At 45.9% G+C, this 25,025-nt stretch overlaps 1 long non-coding RNA gene across 1 annotated transcript in view; it reads right to left on the reverse strand.

Moving 5' to 3' along the window:
- The window catches only part of LOC137478932 (uncharacterized), a 58,590-nt gene extending 38,385 nt beyond the window's left edge, over positions 1-20,205 (reverse strand). The window contains exons 1-3 of the long non-coding RNA XR_011001884.1: positions 19,158-20,205; positions 15,717-19,055; positions 14,252-14,374 (exon numbers count right to left, since the gene is read on the reverse strand). This is a non-coding gene — a long non-coding RNA (uncharacterized lncRNA). The remainder of the gene's footprint in view (positions 1-14,251; positions 14,375-15,716; positions 19,056-19,157) is intronic.
- Between the last annotated feature and the right edge of the window lie 4,820 nt (positions 20,206-25,025).

Consider the following 25,025-nt stretch of genomic DNA (forward strand, 5'->3'; position numbering starts at 1 on the left):
CCACATTCTGCAGCTCAGACAAATTCCTGAGCAGCCAAAGAATCCCTGGTGCACAGATGACCAACACCTCAGAGCGGCCAAGAGGTAGCAGCAAGGGAGAGTCTCTTGTTTTCTTCTTGTGCAGCAAAACTCTCACCTGCTAGCCCAGCAACAGAGAGCAAGTCTGAGACCTGGGGGAGTCACAGGGAGGCTACCACAGCTGAACATGAACCAGCAAGTACACAAGATGGGATAGAGCACATTAAATACACTGCTCTTTCAGCCCATTTCTATTACACCCTGGTTTGGAGAGAGGAAAAAAGAAAAGAGGAAAGAGAGAAGACCAAGGTGTTCATCACAGCTTTGACCGCCACACTCCAAATCATGTTTCAAATTATGCTGTTTTGAAAACAATTTATCCAAGACACCATCATTGCTGCATTTTAGGTCCACATAAACAATAAAACAGTATCACTATACGGACACAGGAATTTTTTTTTCTCCTCATGCCAGCAGCTCTTCAACTTTATCTGACCCCCATGATTCCCATGAGATATCAGAAGAACCATACCTTGAAAAGCTAACAAAATTCCATTCAGCAGCAGCATTCATGAAAGAGCCCACTTGCTCAGCTCTATTTCACTGCAATCGCACAACAAAACCATGACTAAAACCCAAATTCCTGCCACTGAGCTTCTTGGTCTGTTATCTGATGAAAGACTAAGCAAATTAAAAACAGACACAGTGCTAGTTCAAGCACTTGTATTTGAAACTGATCCCATAATAGCCAAGATCTTCCTAGCCAAATTCACCAGGCTCCTTATAGCCTTGGGCACATCTGAAGGGGCCCCCAGGTCCACCACAGCAAAAAAGCCAACCTTTGCCTCCACATAGTACAGAGGCTCCCCCAGAGCATCTGTAGCAGAATCTGCTGTAAGAGGTCTCAGCTGACTAAAAAAATTGGAATTCAATCTCTAAAGCATCAAACTTCTGGCCCTTGAGATCTTCTGACCCTTCACTGCCCACCTCACACATGAACATTGCAAAGCCTCACTCCCAGCACCAGCTGAACAGCATTAGGCTTCCTATCACAAAAACTGCTTGCCCTTTTTCTGTGGGAATTAAGCTGAAAAACAAACACTACGTCTCAAACTCACATTCCACCACTTAACCTGGAGCTTTCTCCATAGTAGGAGAAAGGTATGTCTGTCATACCACAGAGACAGGGACATTTGTTGTCTAAAGATCATTCAGGGGTTAGAAGTTCAAGATTGCTGCTGTCCTCTAAATTAAAAAGGGCTTTACTCCTTCCATCAAATAATTTCCTTGGTTTCTTCCTTGAATTCTTGTTTCTAATCAGACACCACTTTGGCATGGTCAAGCAACAAAACCAGAGCTCATCTTCACTGATCCCAGCACAGCAAAAGAATCCCTTGCTGTCCCAGAAGATTTGTGCAATATTCACGCTATCATACCTGAATTTTAGTACATCTAGCAGCTACTGCAGTTATCTTTCTGAAGGAGCCTTGAAAGCTTAGTAAGGACTCTGCAGCAAGAACCAGGCTCTGAACACAGCTCAGCTGTGCACAGGTGAGAGCAATATCCTCAGGGATGTGCAGCCTGAGCAAGAAAGTGGTGGGGTTTTGCTAAAGCAAAGATCTGCACATTTCCACACAGATCTCCTTGAAGTAAGGGGTATGAGGCACAGGTGAACCCCATGGTCAGATTCTGGGCCAGAATTTCAGCCCTTGCTGGCAAGATTACTGGAATTGGAAGTGTCTTTATGTTGTTACTTCTGTTATGTTGAAAGACGCTACTCTTTCCGTAAAAATCCATTGCTTAAATTTTTCATATACCATCTCCTACACTCTCCAGTGCAGCCCTAAAATAATCCCAGAGTGACTGCATTTTGTTATTTTGATGGTGTTCTGCAGCATGAGAAAAGAGAGTAGGGGGAGCAGGAACATCTAAATTATGTTATTCCAATTGAAATCAAGTTTTTGTCCCAAAAGACACAAGGGAAGGTAAAGTATCTTATCTTTACCCTCAGCTCTTATGTAATGGACCATGATGAAGAATCCACCTAGAGCACAAACTCCAATTTCTTTCATGGATCATTCTGAAGTAACCTTCCCAGGACTGACAAATGCTTCAGTGAGACAGATGGGATTGGACTCTGCTCCCCAGGAGCTCCCACAGGGCTCAGGCAAACACAATGATCAGTGTGCTACAAATACACTCACTGATCAGCTAAAGCTGAGATAAAACAGCTACTACAATGTTTCTACCAAGTCATGCACACCCTAGTCACAGGGACTCCTGTGTACCAGCAGGCAAACTCCCAGACTGCCAGACACAAACAGATCTCCCACCATTCCTTCATACCAGCTCATCCCTAGTTCATTGTGAAGGTCCACCCACCAAGCCAGCTCCCACCCAGCCTCCTTAGAGGGCTGTAACTGCTGAGACCCTCATTTCTGTGCAGCAGTAGGATGGGGCATATGCTACAGGGATCAAGCAGCAGAGAACAGGAAAGCCTTCCCAGACCTCACATATGGATGCAGGACCTTCCTCATGCAGAGCAAGAATGCTGACTGTGGCAGATATGAGGGCAGAAAGTCACACATTTTACCCTGTGAGGGTAAGGGGGAAGTCTTGCTTGAATTGCTCTGTCAGCCTTACAGATTGCTTCTGTTTCCCCTCAACACCCACATCTCCAGGAGGCCTCAAAAACAAGTACTCTGGCCTAGCGTTGGCTGGATAATGTGGAGCTATTTAAAAATAAGAACTGTAAAAAAATATATTATGAAACAATCCTTTGCAGTCTAACCACAGGGTTAACTTCCTGCTGCCTGCTCTTCCCTTGCTGCTCAGCCCAGTCTCCCCTTGGAGGCAGGGACTCTCTCTGGTGTATCAGCACTGCCCTGACCCAGGAAGGAGAGCTGTTCATATCATGAGAGCTACATTCAAGCCCAGCCTCACTCTTGCCTCTCTAGAGCAAACACATTATAAATTGGTCTTAAAATGAATCTGAACTCTAGCACACAGATGTCTACAACAATCTCCCCAACAGAGTACAAAATAAATAAAAGAAATACAGAATGGACAAAACAAGTAAGGAAAAAAAAAAAAAAAACCTGGAAAGTAAGTCAGAAATAAAGCTGCCTTTGTTCTGCCCTTAGCGCAAAGTGAGATGCAAGATGTTTGCATAGAAAGATCCCATCCCTGAGGACATAAAAACCTTCTCCTCCCTATGTTTCTCTCATGAGACTACTCTGTTTCTCACCCATATACCTCCTCCCAAAAGTTCTTCATGTGTTTCCCCAGCCAGTGAGACTGAACAAGAACACCACATTCACCAAGTGAGCTCCCCCCACCAGACATCAACCATGGAGCCTGAATGTATCAGAGAGATGTGTGTTTCAGCCAAGAGACTCATTGCCGAGAGGGGATTCAAGCAGCTCTTGTTGGAGGAGAAAGGGGGAATCCCGACCAAAGAGATCAGTCAGAGAAGAGGCTCTGGAAAAGAAGAGCCTGGGGCTCAAGGTGATTTCTGCCAGCGGGCTATTTTGTTGATAAGGATTACACAGCTACTCAGTCTGCCAGACATGAGCCTGCAAATGGTAAAGCATTCCCTGTTGGCCCTGTGATAATACCTATACCATCTAGTTATACAATAAGCCTCAGGTTGTTTTCCTAAACCAGGCAGTTGCTGGCAAAGCTAAAATATAAGCTACTGTTGTCTCACACTGCAGTAAAGCAGCCTCACACAATTTCCCTCTCCCTCCTGATACTTTCTTCTATACAGCTGCACAGATACTAACACCATCAATGCAAGATCAGGGCACTCCCAGTCCAAGCAGGGAACAACTTAAAAGAGGTTCAAACTCCAACCACTTTGATCAGGGGAGTGGCTCCACCAGAGCCAAAATAAATGTTTGCTGATAATCCCATGCCCTGTTTGCTTGTGTGGCTCCCATTTTATTAGCCTTCTTATGGTAAATTTTACAGCTGGGGTTAGCAGAGTGATAAAATGCACAGATTATATTCTTCACTGTTGCTGGTCTGCTTCTCCCCAATTCAATGCAGCTTTACCTTGAAAAAACAAATACTTTGATCCAGGATGCTCTCTTGCCCCTTGCAAACCTTCACCTCCTTCTACCACTTGACAGTCATCAGTTCTGAGAACAATAGCCTGCTCCAGGGTGGAAGGAGAGCAAGTCACAATCAGATTTCCCTACTGAATGCTCTTTACAAGTGTACTCAAATCAGAGATCCTTCTCAATCACTGCACCACTGACAGCAATTTACCCCTCCCTCCCTGCAACGTTCTTCCTGGGTTCCAATAGGACCCCTCAGATGTTGAAGTACAAATAAATTCAAGATCCAGACCACAGAAACTTATTGGCGTCCTATGATTTGATTCCTCACACAATCATCACTGAAGCAGAAACTTCAGTGTCTATGCAGTAAGTTTTGGCCCCAAACAGAATACCATAACTTTCATCTCCTCATTCTTGGTTTATTCAAGTTATGCCCCAGCTTTCTCATTCTGAAAGCCAAGAGAGAAGCCAGCACAAGAAAGGGACTTGCTTTGCCTTTATTTCTCCAAATTCGAACTCCTATGCTAATCTGCATCACTTAGCTGGAGACACCTTTGTTCTATCTATATAAAAATCAAAGATGAACCAATTTATTAACTGTGGCACAGCAAAAGCTGAAGAAGCTGTCAGCAGCTCTCTAGTCCCAACATGGAATTCCTATTGCTTTGCAGCAGACTAAGAATTACTGTTCAGCCTTTAATGTTGAATTTTATGAATGGAAAACGGTTTTGCCCCAGAGCTTGTATTTATTATTCATAGCTTGGTCTGCTCCCTAAAAACAGGAAAGCAACATCAAATTCAAGGCTTCCCTGGATTCCTAGGGAACTACAGACCCAGATCAGGAACACAGAATATTTTTCCATTCTTAACTCTTTTGTCAGCATAAACATGGGTAAACATATAACAAGAAGCATAAGAGTTTAGAAAAACATTGGTACCTTGTGGATGATGAGTACAAACAAACAGGCCTAGAGACACTACTACAATGAGCTTTGGTACTGCAATTGCAGAAGTGGGAAGCAAATAACACTGCAGGATTCTTTCACCTCCAAGTCACTGCTGCTTGCTCACACAGTTCTCTTCTATAGTGTTGTCTACAATAGCAAACTGCTCCCACTGGCCAAAAAAAAAAAAAAAAAAAAAAAAAAATATTGAACAAAAACCCCAAGTACAGCCAACCATGATAACTATTCAGGGAAATTTTTCTATGTTGGCTTGACTGAAACAAACTCTCTGTGCAGACCTTCATATAACTGATAGCAGCCTCAGTATTGAAAGATAGTTTCTCTGCTAAATTTCTAGGGTTTACCTTCCCCTCAGGATGAAACCCCAAACACAGGTGAGACTGAGCTAACAGGCAAATATTAAATTTTGAAGACTTTCTGCTCTAAGTCAGGGTGCAGCCAGATCAAACAAAGCACTTTTGTCTTGAAAGAGCAGTGGCTAAAGAAGGGATTAAATGGAGGAACCTTCCAGACACAGACTGGGACCACACAGCAGAGAGGACTGGTACAACAAAATTCACCACAAGCTATTTGAAAGAAAGTCCAAAACTATAAAGTTGTACCTTTACAATATGGGGACTCCAGTAGCAAAATTGGCTGAAGGAATTCCTGGTTGTGTCAAGACACTGAACTTGCACTATTGTCTTATTTACTTATTTTAGGCTCAGAAAATTCTCTGGCCTGCTTATACTACAAAATCTTTAGCTGGGCTGAAGGATCGAGGTGCCAGGGTACAGCATTGTTCACATCAAAATCACTGCTAAGGTTTCTGCATTGCCCCACTGCAGTGCTGCTCAGGAGGCACTACCACACTACCAGGTTTTTCCACCACAGTGATTTCAAGATTTTCCTGCCTCCTCTCCTTCTTCAATAGTTACTACACCAACAGGAAACACTGTAGAATGAGATGAAAGAGAGGGGGATGGGGAACACTGTGAAATACAGATATAAATCCAAAAAACTTTCCAAAGTGGTACATCAGAGGGAAAATTTGAAAGCCAGTCTACCGTATTGCATAAGTGATTACATTTTGTACCATCTAGAGAAAAAGAAACACAACACCCATGCTGTTACTGGAACGTCTGCAAAGCTAAATTGTTTCCTTAGAGAGGGAAAAGCTGCCTGTACCTATAAGGTCCTGTACATCTCTAAGTGCTCTTGAGAGCACGTTGCAGCAGCTGATGTGCCTCAGGAAGTGCACCCTGCTGATGAAGGCCTGCCCCAGCTGCACTGGGAGCTATCACAAACAGCATCCACAGCCGAGCAGAGCACTGAGGCTCCTGGAGCTGTGCTCATGCCCGTGCCACCTCAACTGTGCACTTCCTTTCCCTCCCTTGCACCCACACAAGGTTCATTCTGCTCTGCTGCACAACTGCTCACAAACTACACCAGCAGAAAGCTGCTCACCTCTGCCTTGGGCTTTCTTCTTGGACTGGCTCTGCAAGGGTCATAGAAGTTTTGTAGCCACAAGAGGGGAAACAAGGTAGGAGGTTAAGAGATGCCTAAACTGCTCTGGGACTGCTGCTTACATGCAGGGCAGTTCTGAATCCTGCTCAGCTTCATGGAAACTTAAGTGCAATAGCAAAAATAATTTTGTGAATCCAATCCTCTAGGGAAAGCAAGGTGCCCTCCAAAGCTGAGATCCTGTTCTACTGGCATCCCTAAGGGCAGCTTTTTCCACAGTACCCCGAGCTACAGCTCCTCAGACCCAGGCAAGTCCTAGCTCTCCAGCTGATCCCCTTCCCATCTTGAGGAGGAGCCGAGATGCCATCCTGGCTCAGGAGGTATCTGCAGCAGGACCCAGTGCAGTCCCAGCAGGGCTGCCTGCCTACATCCATGCTGCCTTGTGCAGCGGCCCAGGTCCTGTGCTAATTGGTGCTAATAGATCAGACGCCAAGAGGATGGGACAATGGCTACCCCCTTAAACCAGGAAAATCTGGTTCTAAGAAAACCAGGAAAATCTGGTTCTGTCCTAAGGAGAAATCTTTACAAGAGTGCCATTGAAAAAGTGATTTCATTTCAAAGTATCTTTTTTTTTCCTTTAATTAGCATGAAATTTAAATATCAGGATTTGGACAATTGATCTGACCTCACCAAAGAGGATCTCTCCTATCATCTCTCCCCCACTGGGAGTCAAAACATTTTATGTTCTGAGCTCCCCCATCCCTGGGAAAGGAGGCGAGATCAGGGCTTCTTTTCATTCAATGCAACAACAAAAAAAAAAAAAAAAAAAAAAAAAAACAAAAAAAAAAAAACCCACAAAAAAGTAGGTGCTTCCATGAAGTGGAAAAATCCTGTTTGGGCCAGCCTTTGCACACCAAAGACCGTTCCCAGCTGCTGCACTGACCAGGCCTAAAGCTGCAGGTGATTTTTCCCCTTTGCGGCAGTGTTCGTCGCCTGGCGAAAAATCCGTGCGTGGGACTCCACGGCTGCTGCTGGTAGCGAGTAGGTGTGGGACACGTCAGTGGAAGCTGGGACACCCCTCCGTGCCAGGGCCAGCCAGGAGGTGGCACTCTTAAACTGCTGAGCCTTCCCACTACCCTGGAGTTTTGTCGGCTTTTTTTTCTCCGCTCCTACCTCCCCCCCAGTAATCTATTTTCCTGCCTTGAGGATGGCGATACACCATAGCAAAAAATCGTCGGAAAAAAAAAAAAAAAAAAAAAAAAAAAAAAAAAAAAAAAAAGAGCTTGTTAAACAGACGATGGCTTTGTGATTTCACGATTGTTTCCCTCTCGCATAAAGGGCTGGCCGGCTGAGAGGAAGAGGTTTACTCGGTGTAAGGTGATGTTATACAACTTTCTCCCTCTAGCAAGTGCCGGAACTGTTCTGGCTTAACCCTCTGACACCTTGACCCAGCCCATTCAAAGTCCCTTTTTAAATTTCTTTTAAGCGGCCTACACCCTTAACGCCCAGCAATGCAGAGCACCTACCGAGCCCTGACCCAGCAGGCGAACAACAAAAGCGCTTTATCTCGAGGGACGCGTTATCGCCCAGCTCCCGCTCCCTGAGCAAACAGCAGCGGTGGCCGGGGACAGCCAGGCTCCTCTGCCCAGAGCCCGGGCTGCTGGACACAGAAACAGCACTGACCTACCCCCCCTCAGCAGTTTGTACCACGATTTGCTGAGCTGGGGGGACAGTCTTTCCTAATAGGACTCAACAAGTCCCTAATCCCCAGGGAGGAGGCAGCGATGCCGCAAGGTTTTCCAGAATGCATGTCGGCACTTTCATGTCCCAGCAAGGCCCCGCGAGAGCATGGCTTGTTCACTGAGGGGAGGTGACTGAACAAGCTGCTGCAGTTCACAGCAGTCTTTGACTCTCTGTGAATCTGTAATAAAGCTCCAAGTGGGCAAAACATTGTCAAAACTTCATGGAATTATCTCCACTCACGCTTTGATGAAGCGGACACCAGCTTTCTTCATAGACCCCCCCCTCCTCATCAGCAACACTCACTCCAGTGCAAAGCCCCATCATCCAGGAATTATTAATATTTCTGCAACTATTTAATCATCTGTTTTTAAGAGAAATATGAGAATGAGAACATACATGCTGGATTTTTACTTCTCAAACTTCTTTAGCAGCCATGGAAGCAACAGGTGGGAAGTAACTAGCCAGCCGTGACCTGCTGGCTCTCCCTAAGCTGCATCTGGCCGTGGTTGGAGGGAAATCAGTGGTCAGAGGCTCAGCATGGGAACTGCTCACCTACACCATTTCTACTTTCAGGGCTTCAGAGAGTTTACAAATGAGTGCTGCTCCCTTGAGTAAGGAGGTCCTCAACTGCTCAGCCTGCATTTTTCAAGTAACAGCCCAGATGAGTCATAGCAAAGATTGCAGTGTCTGTGTCTTTTTTTAGGGAGTTAAAAGTTCTCATGGCCACTTTTTTCTTCCCTGAAACTTGGCCCTTTTCTACCACAACTGCAGAAACTACCAGAAAATAGGGCTTTGTGAGCCAGGTACTCCAGGACAGCAGTGCCCCAGTTGCTGGTAAACAGGCCACAGGTTCTTCTTGCCACATGAGTACCACACACCTCACCTTTCCTGAGCATCACACGTCGCACACAGATGGAAGAGCCAACCTGTGTACGTGCAGACAGCTCAACATTTCTCAGAAACACTGCCTTTTTTGTAGGCACTCAGACAAGCCTGTGCCCAGCCTGCTTTCCACTAAGGCCATCAGAAGGATGATGCTGAGCTGGTGGTACCAAATAAAATAATTTTCCAAGAGCTCCTGGGATTCATTATAGAAATTACCCACAAGCACTGATTTTTCTGGAAACCAAGCTAATTGCCAGCTTTCCTGAGGGCCTGGCAGCCTCTCCTCTCCCACTGAGAGAGCTCACACCTGGCCTCCTGATACAGAAATGACCATCATGAAACACAGATGGGGCTGCAGTGCCTCAGCTGCAAGAGCACTGACAGGACCAGCATTTAAAAGTAGCCCAATGCCTGCTTTGAAAGGCTCTCTAAACAGGTGACAAGGACCAAGCCAGAAGCCTTAGAAATTGCCCCACTGGGAACTTACTTGTCAGAGCAAATCCAGTGTGATACACCAACACAGTCCAAGTGCCTTGCAAATAGAAAGTTTCCAGTTAGACAATCATCTTGATCTTTATCAAAGCCACTTTTCTAGGACTTTACCACATGAGGAGATATTTATCACTGAAGTGTTAATGGCTTAAGTATCATTTATGTCCATAGTAAGAGATGATTTCAGCCTATGTTGACAAGACAAAGTTGTCTCAGAACTAGAGCAGCACTAACCCTAGCACAGTACTATTGTTACCCCTTCTGACCTCTGCAGCCAGCCAAAAATGCAGGGAGTGGGAAGTTTCCATTACAAGCAGATTTGGTAGCTGAATGGGGTGTTCCCTCCATTCCTTGCAAAGAATGCACGAATTCCTTTTTTTCTCACCCCCCAACAATGAACACAGGAGAGATCAAACAAACAATGTATTTGCTCACATTCTCATGTCACCTTTTGAAATTCATTTAAGCTCTGTTTAAAAGCCTCTTCAGCCACTGACAGTGGCCCTGGCTATTCCTGCTGCAGGACTCAAGGACACTGCCAGTTGTGGGCCACTGACCCTTTCTGTGCCAGAAATTACTGCCCTGAAGAGTGGATAACTGAGCACAGCATATATTGCACCCAAGCCACCCCAGTAAACAGGCTGGTGTGCTAGCAAGCCTGACAATACCGGGCATTAAGAGATCTGCTCAGCTCCTGCAGCAGATACACAGCCCCTTCGTTAACAGCTTCAGCTGCCAATACAGGAGTCACCAGATTTTGTTTCTCTGAGAATCACCCTCAGATCACTGGCTCTTACATCCTCAAAACCCCTGTCTGCAGCTGAGCTTCTCCCTCAGGCCAGCATGACCATCCCTGCTATCCCACAGCAAGCTGATGCTACTGGGGGGGAGGTGCAGGAAGAAGGGAGAGAAAAAGAAGGGAAAGACAGAAATGGGCAAAAGGGGACAGGGGGAAGGAAAAAAAAGGAGAAAAAAAAGCGGGGGGGGGGGAAAAGAGTATCACTGTTGGGGGAGATGAAGGATACTGGATTTGTGTCTCCTTAGGCAGCTCACTTCATAGTCAGGAAGGAGGAAGAGAGGAAAGAGGAGAGCTGGAAAGTGTGTTCGATAGCAACCAGCCATTAAGACAGACTTCCTCGATCATTACAAGAACACCATCATTTTTCCTTCCTCAGTCCTTTCACACGTGAAAAATCAAGTAGCCAGCTGAAGCCACTGCTGCCTATCATTTGTGAGGGAGGGATTCCAGTATTTCCACCTTCAGGTAGCACTAGGGGTCTTAACACTTTCCCACTTCTGCCACTGAAGGGGAGCAGTGTGTGCAGATTCTCCCTCCACCACCAGTTTCAGTGAGGTTTAGTCTGTTTGCAGTCTGACCTCAGTCTATTCGTGTCTGCAGCAGCCCTTGTTGAAATTGATAGAAGAGATCCCCAATTAAGGTGGGAATTAAATTCCTTCTCTTTCCAAGCAGCCTTGAAGTATTTTTTTCTGTTCTTTAACACTGCTGCATCCTTCATGCAAGGAGAGGACTGAAATGGCCCTTTCTACTCAATTTCACTGAAGTGAAAATAGGGGAGGATGAGCCTGATCTGAAAATTGTACTCCAATCTGTGTTGTCCTAAATAAGGCCAAGAGATGTTTTCAAGAGGTTTAATTCTGTCTTCTTTTGGTGGGATTTTAAGGCTGCTGACAAAAGTATGATTATTAAGTCAGGTTTCTGTTTTGTTACAGGGTAGACACCTGTGGCTTGAGACATACTTGATCTTTCCCCATGAAGGGGAGAAACTAAGTGTGCTTCCTTCAGGTATGGGATGGGATTTCCCCCCCTGCCACCCCAGCTCTAGGAATACAAAATAAACATGGCCTTATCTGGTTTTGCAAAGATCAAGATGTTTTCAAGGCTGAGTATCATGTGCTCTTATGACTTTTGTGAAAAAGAGGAGTACTGAATGCTTAGGAAAGCAATGCTCCAAAATACTCCTAAACACTTGGGCACTAAAAGTACTAACTACATTAGTTTCTTCATTACCATGATGCCTTTTAGGCTGGTCAAAAGCTCCGTGTTAAGATATAAGGACTTGTTTAGTGCATTCTGACAAAAGGGAACTCCCTCTGTTTTTTGGGGTTTTTTTTTGTGTTACAGAACTTCTAAAAAAATCTTAATCATGCTTGCTCTCACACTGTACTAACAGCTGACTCAGAAGAACCTGAACTATTTTGCCAGTTCACCGGGCTCAGTAAAGGAAAAAGCAAAACGCTACATTATGAAGAGTCTGTTAGATACCCAGATTATTGCCGTTTTAAGTGCCAGTGTTCCTAATAAAAACACAAAAGTGATAGGTCCATGAATACTCCTTTAAGTAATGTTCAATATTCCAGAGCCTGAAATCCATGACAGAGTAATTATTATCTCTGTTTTGCTTCCCAGGGAAGCTGAGGCCGGTAGCACAGCTGGGAATCTCCTACACTTCCAGATTGCCAGCCCAGCATCCCCACTAGAAATTAACTGTCCCTTTCCTGTCTCTGACATGCCTGTGGATCCTCAAGCAAGAGGCTGTCCCAAGAGGAAGCAAGGAGCCAGTCCATGACGCACCTGCTCCCAGACTAGTTTCGTCCATCTCTCTCCTCCAGCAGGGAGGGAGAGGGGCTGTGCCAGCTCCCCACCCGCACAGGCTAGGGCAGGGCAAGGCCTCAAAGCTTTGTGAGTGCCCAGGGCTGGTTCGGCTGCAGCCAGGGCCAGCCACAGGCACGGTGTCGGGGGGCTGTGCCAGCACACACCGGTGCCTTTCCCAACCCCTGCTGAAGCAGACAGCACCAGGTGTGCTGCTGAACCAGACCGGGCACGGCTCTCACGCAGTCCCCGAGATCCTTCACCTTGAGTCAGCTGCTGGCAGGGCTCCCAGAGAGGCAGTCTGCTTTGCATCTTCCATCCCAGGGCAGCCCTAGCAGTTGGGAGAAGATGGGCACACAGTGCTATACCTCTGTTCTAGCACAGCGTTACAAATCCTTTTGGCTAACATACACTTCTATAGGAGTGAATAAAAGCATCTAGAAGGCATTGAATCAAAATAGGGTTAAACTGCAGGGATAAATGTGCACCAACCCATTATGAATGCACTGCTACAAGCTGACAACCGGTTTTTATCTGGTTAGCACTGTGCTCATCAATTAATTACAGACCAGCATGTCCACACCATAGTTTCTCTGTGATTTAGTCAAGTCAATTTTCCAAAACACTTTTAACTAACCCAGTCACAACCGAATATGTAGAAACATATTTCATGATCAGGGAAAGCAGAGTACAGTCAGGACTCTCAGGCACACATAAACGCAACCCTTCCAAATGCATTACAGAAACTCGCTGGGGCTGCTTATACTCCCCATGCCCACCCCAACTCTCTTGCAGGGGCTGCTGCACTCCCCCAGTGATGCTGGGGGAAAAGGGTACCTGGCTGCATCTTATTTGCCTTAGAAAGGGTAACATTAAGTCTAAACTGCTGAGGAAGGCTTGTGTTCAGCCCCTAGCCTGCAAAAGGAAGGTAACAAACAGCTGAGGAGCGGTAGCATCTTAAACAGCTGCAGCTGTTTCCCCAGTGAACGTGATTCAGATCCACACTGTTCGAGAGCTGAAGCTCAGAACATAGCAACAATTCTTGCAAAATATTTTGCTTCTTGTCTTTTTTTTTTCTTCTCTTCTCCCCCACACAGCTTTTTAACCTCTTGGTGCCTATGCTGAGGTCCTCCCAAAAATAGGTTTCAGGGTGGAACATACTTGCCACTTGATCCATGGCTTGCTAAATTTAGCCAAACACACACTGCCTGTATAAGATGGGTCTTTTGAAATGTCAGTAGCCACAAGTAAAGTTGCCAGTGTCATCCAGGAAGTGGGAGACCACGGCAGTTATATTTTTCACTTAAAATAATAATAAAAAAGAAACTTTCTTACTCTGTGGAGATGCAACCATACATTTGATTCCAAAAAGTAGAGAGAGTAAAGAAAAGACAGACTTTAACAAAGCAGCACTTAAGCCAGAAGAAAACCTTTGTTTTAACATATGTAGAAGAGATTAACTCTTCGTATTTGACTAGAATCACTAAAAGCTGTAAAAGGTAACAACCCATCTCAACTGGCTTTTGGCATTATAGAGTTAAAGTAGAAAACAGACTGATAGTCTAGAGGAAGGAAGGACGTGGAAGGAAAAGAATACACCAACACAACACACAGTTCCACCTTCTTAAGTTATTAAATGTTTGATGTCAACCTCTAAATTTATAAATACATGACTTCTGAAAAAATATCAAATGCCCAACTGCTCCTCCATTCAACAAGGCACTGTGATCCACAAAAACAGTTTTCCCAGGAGAAACATGGATAACTTATGAGGAGTGACACCACAGGCTGCTAAAGAGCCTTTCTTTTGCAGTCCCTAGGCAGTTTTTCCTCCCTGTACTCCTTGCTGCATCTTAAAGAGCCAAGTTCTGACATTCAGCATCAGCCTTGCTGTAAGTATTCCCAATGTAGCTTTAAAAATATTTTAAAAAATATATATATATATGGACAGTTGTCTATGAAGTTAAGCCCATGTTTAAAGAATTAAAAATAAACAATATACTTATTTAAAAATTATCTGGCAACAGTACCTTTAGAACCAGAGAAGTTTCTGTAGATGGAGTATAAGATCAGTTTATCTCTCCATGAAGGAGAAGACAAGAAACTGACAGGAATAATACTTCCAGCCTCCTCTTCTCCCACTTCCATCCTTCCTAAAGGGAAAGGAAGAACTGCTAGTGAGGCCAAATCAGTCAGGGGTCAGTTGTTAAGGCAAGCAAGTTCTGAATAAACTCCCTCTACTCCACTTTGTAAATCCCCTCCCTGCCCTCTGCATCCACAGACAACCCTGCCAGGCTCTGTTAGGTCTTACAAGCTTAGAAATGACCCCAGTTGTAAATAAGCCCCTCTTTATCAGCAAGTAAGACCAGTCACCTGCTACACATTCAGGAACATGAACCACTTGCTGGGAGCTCAGCTTAGCTAAGGGGAGGAGGAATCTAAACATGACTATAATTAAGGAATTGTTAGCATGCAAAATCATCATGGTTTACATCCAAAGTATATAGAAAAGCTAAGCAAAAGCAGAGCTCCACTGGCCCAGGGCTGCTGAGGTTCCCATCCCAGGATGTACAAACAAATGAGGGCCTAAAACCTGGAGAAGGTTAGGAAGCGTGTCTGAATGTGAGGCTCTGAGACGAGGCTGGGGTATGGGTACACTCAGGCTCAAGAACTGTCTTGTTATGTTGGCAGAAGTGCTATCTCATATGTCAGCCAGTAAAATGTGATATTGCACTCTCCTGGCAAACAGAGACCCTAGCATTTAAGATGCCTTTGGGGAATAACCTGTTACATCTCAAACTTAGTTAACTGTCTGGGTAACACAGAGCTATTTTCAATATGAAGATGCCTGAACTTATCCTCCCAGAGACTGAGGCAAAGGAGTGAGAGATTAACTGTGAAAAATGTATGCATATGGAGAAATAGAGCTGTTATTCAATATCATGCAACATTTTCCCATTTGAAGAGCTGCCTGACTCTTCAGATAGATAAGCTTCTGGCTGTGATGGGATGGTTGTGGGAAGGGATAATGCAGGGTTCCAGACGGCTGTGGGACAATAAAATGTTCACTATGCAACCAGTAGTATAGATGCTGCAGTACTCTGTCATCAGTATTTTGCAGAACTCTCCATAAACTGTTGACCTACTTGCCCAAAGTCACAGGTAATTATCTTCATATCCAATATAAATTTGTCAGAAGTGGGTGTCACTGATACTGAGACAGTGTAACTTGCATCCTTACTGGCATTCAGTGATCAGTAAAACAAACCTAACTATGTGCAGAGAATGATTATGGCAGGAAAAAGGGGAAGATGCATGATTAAAACTGGTGGGTGGAGCCAACAGCATCAAAATTGTGCTGATTCATCTTCCCCATATTTTATATTTTAAACTTAAGCTCTTTTCCTCCCTCCACTAAATATCTCCAGGGTCAACTGAAGACCCAGCAGGTATATAGTTTCACAGTCCCCAAGGCAGCAACATAAAAACATTCACCTTTTTTTCAATTTGCTTAGAACTTTTGGAATCCTGATGACTGCAGCACAAATCAGAAAACTCAACAGAACTCATTGGAGATGTTCACCAGCATAAAAGTTGCAAGCTAAAAGGGAAGTAGAGCCTTTATTCTTAAATAATTCTTATTTAATTCTAATATCTATCAATCAGTTGGATGAAAATCTCTCTTTGTTTAACATTCAACATCTGCTGTTTTATTAATGCCTCCATAAGCTACTAATCTGGGTTCCCCAAGGAAGACCTCCAGCAAGAAATCTCTGGAAAGAAAATCAGATTTTAAAAAGGTGTGGGCTTTTTTTCCGTAAGAGGTGTGAGGGAGGGATGGAGCAGAGGGTTTGGAAGTACTTTCCAAAGTTTTCAGAGGCTTTGCACAGTTGCATACTCTGTTTAGTTTCAGAGCTCCTGGCTGGCAATGTCCACTTTTCACAGCCAACTGCAGCTACAAGCTGTGCATGTGCATAAACCCCCCAACCAGCATGAGGCTGGCAAGCCCAGCAGGAAAATGCAGGGCATAGTCTGAGCAGATACGGTCAGATTTGTACACCTGCAAACTTCCAATCATAAGAAACAGACCTGGAGCATCATACTCAGCCAGAGCTCCTCTGGGTGCTAATAGTTTCAGAACCTGAGGCAGAGCCTTTGACTGCAAAGGCTCTTCCTGTTTGTGTTGTAAATGTCACTGTCTGTTAGGAAGAGAGAGAACTGCCCAAGCCATGGCAGCATCACTCGGGTTACACTACTGTCTTGGCCAGCAGTGGGGTAAAACAACCATCATTTAGTCCAGTGCAAATGTTATTCTCATTAAGCTTGTGCCAAGTGATTTGCTAGTTCAGCTAATCTGAATTGGCTGTGGGTACCCAAATGCCAAATAAGCACTTTCCCCTCTTTAATTATAGTCTTTATGTTTCATGATTTAGGTTGCTCCTGTCATTGTTTGCAAGGAGGATGGGGTTGCATAACAGTGTGTAACACGATACAGCTGCAGACAGGGCTGCTCAACCAGCACAAGCCCAAATAGAGAACAGCTTCTTCTGTTAACCGGCAGCTGAACAACAGCAGGGAAATCTCATCCATCCCTTTTCCACTGGTAGGGGTAAGGGAAGGCCTGTGGGCTGTCCCTTTAGTCTGTTTATGTCCAGCTCATTACAGCCATCAGCATATCCATGAGATTCAACGAAATTCTCTCTGGTGAGTTCTGCTTAGAAGAAGAACCCAAACTGGTTCTGTGTGGAGAGTTGCTTTTGGTGAGAGTTTTGCCATCTTTATTTGAAGAAAATGGGAAAGTCACCCCAACAATTTCACTTTTCACTTAGCAAGTGTCAAAGCTAGTAGGTCTCCCTCAGGCAAAAATCCAACCTATGTCAGCAGGACGTTTTGTTTTGTTTTGTACAAGGCCTGTAGGATCCAGTCCAGCAACTCTTCAGCCATCATGTTTGGGTCCAGAATTAGTCCCAACTTCGCTGGATCTTTGTACTTCTGAGGGAAATTCTGTAGGAAGAAGGGACAGTATTACTTTACACTCTTCTGTGGCCTACAGGAGGATCTGAGATCAGAGCCTGAGACCAAATTTTTTCCTTGCATTCTTCAACGTAGTCCCTCTGAAGTCACTGTGACCAGATAAGCTATGGAGCATAGCACAGCCTTATGTGGACGCTTGGACAGAGTGACTTATTTTTAGCTCAAAGCTCTACCTTAAGGGTTGTCTGTTTTAACAATCCAGAACAGCCCTTGCTGTTACCTGAGAAAATAAATGAGTTTAAAATCATACAACCACTTTAGAGCGCTGCAGATGCATGTGGATGTTCATGTTGGTTTGTAAGGCATCTTGCATCCCAGTGTTTTAACAGAGGAAGCTGCACAGATGTTGCCATTTTTTAAATCAGTGCAGTTTCTGAAGTAAAAACTACACTGCAACTTAGTGGTTTCACTGTTCTATCCAAAAGAGAAATTTTAAGTATTTCATTGTGATTCTAGGACATGAGGGGTAGGATTTGTCAAATCAAATTAACAGCTGCACATGCTCTTTGCTGTACAGGCACAGACTGAGCAATTTAAAAGCTGATGAGTGCTACTAGATGTAGAAAGACCACCTGAAAACCCCACTGGTGCAAATGCTCAGCAACAGAGATGTGACCTAGAAATCATTTTCACACATGGCTCCTTGTTCAGTGTGTTGCACTGACCTATAATGGCAGCTTAGGAAAAGCAACCCGTGTAGCAGAGCAGTTTTTTTACTTGGTGCATGCCCAAACCTGATCCAAGCACATCCCATAGCACTTTGGCTACTGAGTGCAGATTGCTATTAAACAGACTGCTGCCTACATTAGTCAGGAACATTGCTTACTAAGTATATTCAGACTTCTGGTTGTCTTGCACCAGCCTATTATCTGATCTTATAAAGCTACCCAGCATTCCCCTGCTGGTGAAGGCTTTGCAGATGGCTACATGTCAGAACTGCAGCCATCTGCAGATCAGGTTGGTCTGCAGCTCATCATTCGCAGTTCAGGCAGCGAGGGAGGAGATGGAGAGCACAACAAAAGCATCCAAAACACGGCCAGCTAAACATGACTTCTATGCCAGTTCAATTTCCTTGGGACTTTCCCAGCATTCTTACCCCAACTGTTCTCAGCAGTGTTAAGATTCAAGATTTCTTTTTCTGGCCCAGGCATCCTAAGAGTTTTTCAGCCTGGCTGCAAAACTATATAAACAAGGATGAAATTCTGGCCCATGTAAATCATGGCAAAACTCCCACTGATTTGAATGAAGCCAGGCTTTCTGCCCACCACCCCCCTCCACCCTCCAAAATGTATGAACCCGGATTTTAAATATATTTTATAAATAGAGCACTAAAACTGTACTTTCCAGGCTGAATAGAAGAGGGAATATCAAGGACTGTAGCCTTGCAGTTTTCATTAAACTTTCACTAAGGCTGGTTAACTGTGGTGGAACTACAGTTGTGATCCTGTGCTCTCACGGAGATTGTTATCAAGATTAGCAAAAGTAGTTAAGTCAAAAGAGAGAGAATGTTGTGAACAAAGTCAGGCCCCAGTTCCTGGGACTTTCTTCCAAGTGTTCTCAGAGTGCCTGTTTGTGTGCTTAACTGCAATTCATCTTTCATTCTCCCCTGTTGCTTATGGACTCCAGTCCTCAGTAGGATGCTAGATTCCTTGGCAAAGAGATACAGGCTGTGTCGGTACCATTCTTCAGACTTCACTGATCCTTAACTCATCTGCAAAATTCCTTCCAGATATCTTACTGCTTCCCCAGTACTGCTCCAATACATCAGCGTACCTCCAGACAGTCTTAAAGATTTTGGTTCTGGGACAAAAATCCGAACTGCACAACACTCAATGAGCACCAGGCTTTTCAGGGAGCCTGTGTTGATTCAGGGAATGCTCCCGAGGGAACAGCATGCTGTACCTTGCCCGCTGATAAGCAGCAGCAAGCCATTCAGCAGGGAACTGCATGGTCCCACTTCCCAAGAAATGTAATCCCTCTAAGTCAACAAGGCAGGCAGGGCACCGATAATTTTCTCCGAACAGAGGAGACATTATTATAGGTCTGGTAGTGAGTGAGCAGAAGTTGACACTATGTGTCTTGGTTACTACAGAAAAACTTTTCACAAACAGCTGTCTGAACTGTCTCCAACTGTTTGGGCAAGTGCCTTTCTTTCTGTGTCTTTCTGACCAGGTCTCCTGTGGTCTGCAGAAAGTTGATGGAGTTCAAGGACTACGCTGTTGCTATTCTTTGTCCACCGTCTAAATCACATCTAAAGCTGTTAGGAAAGGCAAGTACTTCCCTAACAGGAATCGAAGCAGGATGAGATGTGGCAGAAGCAAGGAGAAAATGATGGGGTTTGCACCGAGTGCAGGGAAGAGGCATATTAAACCATGAAGAACAGTGAAGAGATCTCACCACACTTTCTCTCCAGAGATTTGTCCCATGCTATAAAAACACTGGATAAAGTTCTGAGCTAAGCAGATTCCTTGCACTGAATGCACAAAACCCGTGCTGTCCCAAGGCTCGCAGGGACCGACAGCCATTAGAGGGCAGCAGGTATCTAACACATGAATTGACGGATCCCTTTCCGATACAGGATGTCCCAGCCTGCAGATCTCACTGGGCAAAACAAGACAAAAGGTATTTACTTTAAAAAAAAAAAATCTCCTTTAAAGAAGCACAGTCAGCCAAGCACTTGCCACAGGCAATGCAGCCACATGCCATCCTATGCCAGGAATAAAAGTGTTGTAATGTCTCATCCTGAATGAGCCATCCACCATCCTATCCAGCTATTATCCTGGAGATATAAGAAAGAATTGCATTTCTGGCAAACATCCTGACTTAACAGCTGAATGGAAGTCTGGAGTGAAATATTCATCCCATGGGCTGCTCTCAGCTTCCAGCAATGAAAATAGAGAGGGGAGGAGGGGGAAAGCCCCAAAATACTTGAGCTGGAATACTTGTGATTCTGACATTATTTGTTTTGCAAGGAGCTGACCCTGCCACATAGGTACAATCCCCGTTGCCTTGTGTCACCTGGTCCTCTGGTGAGTGGCCTGTCCACCAAAGGCGAGATGAGCTCAGAAGACTCTACCAGCAGAGCATCCCCAGAGCAAGCAGCAGCATCTGCCTGGGGAGGAGGCAGGGCTCTGCCCCTTGCTGAGCACTCTTGAGCAGGAGGCACAGTTTCACTGGCAGCTCCTCTCCATCCCACTGATCCAAAGGTGAAGCCTCTCAGCAAGCATAAGGCGTACAGTGGAAATAAAACCAGCCTGGCAAGCCAGCAGCCACTCAGCTCCCATCACTGAGAGAAACTCACTCCTCTGCTCGCATTGCCAACACTGAGGCAGCAAGGGCTTAAGCCCAAGTCAGAGACTTGAAGCACAACATGATGCCAGTGATTTCAAGTGACAGACACACCCAGAGAACTCCTCGGCCATGTTCTAACTCCAGCAGCCAGCCATGCACAGACACAAAATGTCTGCAGGCCCCTGGGGAGGCCCCGAGCTGCTGCAGCACCGCCCTGGGGAGCCGACCGCACTCCCGGGCCCCAGCCCCACAGCCAGCAGCCAGCCAGGGAACTGCCTCCTTATATACCCCGAGATCACCCTGGTGTTAACAGGGGAAACTTCTCCTCCCCTGGCCACGAAACAAAATGGGTGCCCTGTCTCAGTGGTGCTTCCTTGCTCTCCAGGCAGGCAAACTGAGACTGCTATGGGTGATGTAACCTGCGGGCTGGTGACAGCCCTGCGTAGAGATCAGGACAGCCCTGCCAGCAGGGCTAACATGGCTCGTGGGGGCCTGCCCACGACAGCTGTGCCAGCCCCAGGCATCTCCCGTGGGGCAGGCAGGGCAGGGCTGTGGGGAGATGGAGACGGGCCCTGCTGCCACATTGTTTGGACCACAGCTGATGGCCCTGGGGGCTGCCGGCTCCGGGGGCTGACATGAGGACCGGGCTGTGAGGGAGCCCTGGTCAGCCAGACAGGACCTCAGGGATGGTGCTGCCCTTAGGGTCTGAGCGGAGCTTTGGATCTGCTGGGCCTCCTGCCCGGCACGGCACAGAACAGGCTTGGGCACATGTCTCCTGCGGGACCTGGCAAGCCCGTGGCTGCTGTGCCCAGTCTGCTTGCACAGGCAGTGACAGCCATGCGCCCTTCCCACGAGCTGCCTGGGCCCCCTGCCCTCAGCCTGCCAGCAGCAATGCCTGACATCAACCTCACTTCCCATCTCGGTTTCTGCATGCCATGTTTATGATGGCCATTTGCTTTTGTGTCAGCATTGTCCTTTAACTGAAATAGCTCCTCTTCCTCCTTAGCATTAACCTCCAGGATGTATTTATAGAGAGCAATCATATCCCTCTCTCAGCCTTTGTGGTTCTGGACTAAATAAGCCAAGCTCTTTTAGTCTACTTTTATAACTTCAGCTCTCCAACACCCTAATCCTCCCGCTGCCTTTCTTTGCACCTGTTCCAGCATGAATCAATCTTTTTGAACATGAATGACCATAACTGCCCCTCATTGTGCACATGGCATGTCTCACTGCTTTCTACAACAGAATTAGTATTTCCCTCTCTTGAGCACCAGAGCTCTGCATCAGGCGGCTGGGGACCTTGCCTGCCTTCCATCCTCATGGATGCAGAGTCATCCTGAATCACAAACTAAGTTCTGAGAAGGCCATGATATGCTGGGGCAAAATAGCAGTGGGCAACAATGATATGGAGAAGCACATGATATAAACCCAGGAGCATCATATTTTAGCAACTAGAAAAAAATACTTTGGAGCAATGCTGTGGACAAGATTTTTTATAAGTTCATTAAATGGAAAATCCAAATCTCTTTTTCTGTGACAATCTCACACTTTAAAAACCTATTAATATGGAACAAAACATTGTGAAAGGGCTGCGTGGAACAGGACTGTCATAAAAACCGTTCACAGGTGGCAAAATTATCCTTACAACAGAAGAACCAACCAAGTAAAATGTGTCCTATATAGAGCAAATGATGGCCACTGTCCCACATGTCTTTTGCAGCATCTCTGAGTGCCAGTATTACTGTTCTTGTGTGGCTGCTGTGCTTCTTTATCTTCCAGCATCCCTTTTGACACCCATGACAATCAATCCCAGTCTTTCTATCTTTAATCCTTCTACACTTTGACTGGTGAAAGGAGACATTTTGATCTCTGTAAGTGCAGTATTCTGAAAATCCATTTCTTAGAGCAACTCCAGGGCTTTTCTGTACTCCAGTCTCCTGTGGTGAACAGCCAGGGATCCCAGTCACAGCCCAGATACACCACACTGGAGCCCATATCACATCTGACCACACAGCCCTGTTCCTTTCTGAGCCCCCCAAACACCAGATGCCTGTACTGATAAAGGAGGATGACTGTTCCATGTGCTTTCAGCTGCTGTCTTTATGCTATCCATCAGGATGTTTTCGAAGTCATGCAACACATGGACTCTGTTCTCCAGCAGTACTGGAGAGGAAATGGGGCAAGGGAACTTCTGCCCAGCCTCCTGGAGACCTCCATGCACCCGGAAATGGTCTCCAAAAGTGCCTCCAAAAGCATTTAAAGGTAAAGCAAAAAGCCACAAATCTTCAGGCTCGTCAATTGAATAATCAACCCGTGTGTTTCACTTCTCCTATTTGTTTTCTGTGCTAGATGGGCCTCCTCCGTTTACAGAAGGTGACCCCAGGGAGCAGGCGCTGACCTCCCGACGGGAAGCCGGTGTCCTGCGGTGTGGCCATCCATGCCCAATGCACTCTGCTGCCGGGCACTAGGGGCCACTCTCCGAGCTGCTGAGCGCGGCCAGCAGCTGTGTCTTGTCACTGTCCTCCCCTCCCGCCCCTGCCTGCTGCCCTGCTCACTGGAGCTTAGCTGGGAACCGGAGGGGAGAACTAGGGAGGGAGGCAGAGACAAGCAGCAGGGATGAGGAGCCGGGCTGGTACTGGCTGGGAGCGGTGGGAGTGGGGGAAGGAGATGAGCTGAGCTTGGGAGAGGAAGAAGAAAAACATGCTGCTGCAAGTCCTTCCCCCGTGGAATCTGAAGAGAAGAAAGCTGATTGCTGACAGAGATGATTAGGAAGCCCTCCCTTGTTCATGCCAGCCCATCCTTGTGAAAAGCTGCCACTTGGGTCCTGTCCTGGGACTTGGTGTCAGAGCACAGAGCTGAACCAGAGCATGGGAATAGAGGGACCTCCAGCTTGCTTGAAACAGATGGGGCACAAGATTCATACACCCAGGAGTCATCTTCCCCCAGAGTCCAGCTGGAAGAAGCACCCCTTGGGCCTTGCATCACCTCACAGCTTCTTTAGTGAGGGAGGACCTGTAAGGGATAAGGGCAGAAGAGGGAGGAGGTGCTGGGGAAGGCAGAAAGTCAGAGAGCAAGTGATTCTCTTACCCCTGGAGAATCCCAACAAACAGTTCTGAGATGCTCTCCCCTTAATATAGTACCATATGCCCAGCTATTTTCTCCCCTGGCTCGCTCACAGGGATCTCCACATTGCGATCAGTGTGTCTGGCATACTTGAGCTAGCTGCAGCCCAGCGGGGTCAGGCAGAGAGCAACCGCAGCAGGGGCACAGCAGCCAGCCCTTCAGCCTGGTCTCACAAAGGCAGCCAGTTCTCCGGGTCCCTGAACTGGTTTTTGCTGAAGGCCATGCTGCTCCCTCTCCCCTGCTTTGACCTGTACTGACCAGATCAGCCAGCATGTGCTGCCTTGCAACAACTTCAGAGCAGCCTGGTCCCTGGGGAGCATGGCTCCATGCAGCAGAGGCTGGTATGCTGGATAAAGAAGGAGAACAGATACACCTGGGCACTGGTCTGAGAAACAGTTTGGCAGGTCTCATTATTTTGTCACAAGTCACGTTATTCCATATTTTTTCATCACACCTCAGAGACAAAAGCTTCATTCTTCAACAAAAACCTGACCTTGCATAAGAAGCCAGTAAGAATACCACTTTTGTACTCGCTGCTTATTTGCTTCTCTGAGCCTTGCAGTTTGGAAGGTAAATTGATTTTTCTCTGGTTCAGTATGGTGGTAGAAGGAATTTTAAGAGATAACACATTTGTTCTCAAAGGATGTTCTTGCCTGTGTCTTTTTTCATCCTTTTGTGTTTTTTATCTACACAGGCTTTGTGGTCTCTGATGCAGAACCAGGGCTTCACCTGATTCTGTTTTTCACAAAGTTTGGGCTGCCATGCAAATAATAATTACAATCATTCATATGACTGAGCAAAAGCCGTATTTTTTCTTTTCCCTGAAATGGGTGTGACACAGCGACAGACTGGGCAAAGTTTGCAAAACATTTTGTACTGTATGCTGATTGCTCCATCTTTTAGACCAAGTTAAGGCTCCCGAGAAGAGAGGGAATTTGCCAGGGAAGATCCAGCAAGGACCAATGACTCACCTGACACAGTAGAGGCCTGTGCTTTCCCTGCAAAGATAGCATGATGTCCATCTAAGTACCCTGAATCCAAACCAAATGATAAATTTCCTCCCCTATGAAGCAATCCTACAGCACAAATCAAGATTAATTGACATCCTCATGCCTTCCACAGCTGCACAAATGGTTGGTACAGCACAAGTGGGGCCTGTTCACTAATCGTGAAGTAGCTAAGAGCAGACCTTGGATTACTGTGGTCTATAGTAATATATCACTTTCCATAAAAAGAAAAGAACATTGTGCTCTCTTTCCCAACACTCTTTCACCCCAGCTCATCAGTTGCCCAGCAATCACTCTCCTCTCCCAACACTTGCATAGCAGACAGAGTGGCTTTTAATCCTGGAGAAGT

This window comes from Anomalospiza imberbis, chromosome 1 (genome assembly GCF_031753505.1).
Source record: "Anomalospiza imberbis isolate Cuckoo-Finch-1a 21T00152 chromosome 1, ASM3175350v1, whole genome shotgun sequence".
Taxonomy (NCBI): Eukaryota; Metazoa; Chordata; class Aves; order Passeriformes; family Viduidae; genus Anomalospiza; species Anomalospiza imberbis.